Here is a 1,120-nt window from a genome sequence, read left to right as displayed (position 1 = left end):
GCTATGCCCAAAATTGACTTTATTTTGGACAGGTATATATGACACATTTACATACAGTATTTGTGTAATAAAGTTATTGGTCCCAACCCACTAACTGCACTGTTTGGGGTGATTCCTCAGGAAACACAGCCCCAGGCTGAGACCATAGCTTTCTCTACCCTACTGGCTCGACGTCTAATACTTCTTGGTTGGAAGAAGGCTACGCCTGCCTCTCATAGGAAATGGGTGGAGGAGGTGATGACCCATCTCAAACTAGAACAACTCAAATACACTGCCTGGGTCCCATAGATTTTAAAAGTTTGGCAACCATTCCTATCCTATTTTGAGGATGAATTCCCTTTCAACACTCAATATAGTGTAGCCTAAGTTATCCCCCTCCCGTCTGTATGTATTCCATGCGTGTATGTACATATGAATATGTTTATGTGTATGTATAGCTATCTCGAAAGTACTGAGCCACTGTGCCACTCCTTTTTTTTTTTTTTATATATATATAATGACAAGAAATCTGTATTATTTTATCTGCACGCATTCACCTGCTGTACTATTTGATGTATTATTACCTGTAATAACACAATGTGAAGTCATCTCACTGAAATTGTTAAGTCTGCACCACTGCTTCACAACCAGCTGATCTCTAAAAACAGTTGTATTCCAGGGCAGATTAACCTGTTTTGGTGCCTCCGGGGACAAAAACGTGTTGTTGGGCTCTTGTTGCCTCCAAGTTCCCAGAAACCAGTCACTATTCCTGTACTGAGATAACACCTGGCCCAGTTTCGTGTTTCACTTTGTGGGAAATTGATGAAACTTTATTTGATATGAACAAAAAAAAGGTAATAATACAGTTAATATTACCCCTGGAGGTCTGGAGCCTCTGGAGGAGGTCAGTTACCGCCGTTGCCCAGTTAGTAATTAAGCCTTATTCTTCAGCTGACCAAGTAGAAAGAATGAACTGGCTGCTTTTAAGTCCTAATCTGAGTAAATCATGACTGACGGCAATTACTGACACAATAAGCCTCAAGTTGTGGAAAAGAATCTGCATGAATGTTTGAACAGTCTAATAATGAGACATCTTAAAGTTTGTCTTGAAACAATACTCACACACAGTAGGTCTACATAT

General features: G+C 39.9%; 1 protein-coding gene across 1 annotated transcript in view; it reads left to right on the top strand.

Moving 5' to 3' along the window:
- Nucleotides 1–1,120, top strand: part of LOC123956647 (nuclear factor 7, brain-like) — a 167,305-nt gene that overhangs the window by 145,642 nt on the left and 20,543 nt on the right. The gene's annotated exons all lie outside the window — the stretch shown is intronic.

Source organism: Micropterus dolomieu, linkage group LG18, assembly GCF_021292245.1.
Source record: "Micropterus dolomieu isolate WLL.071019.BEF.003 ecotype Adirondacks linkage group LG18, ASM2129224v1, whole genome shotgun sequence".
NCBI classification, from domain to species: Eukaryota; Metazoa; Chordata; class Actinopteri; order Centrarchiformes; family Centrarchidae; genus Micropterus; species Micropterus dolomieu.
Note: the sequence above shows the minus strand (reverse complement) of the source record. Positions and strands in the feature narration are given on the sequence as shown.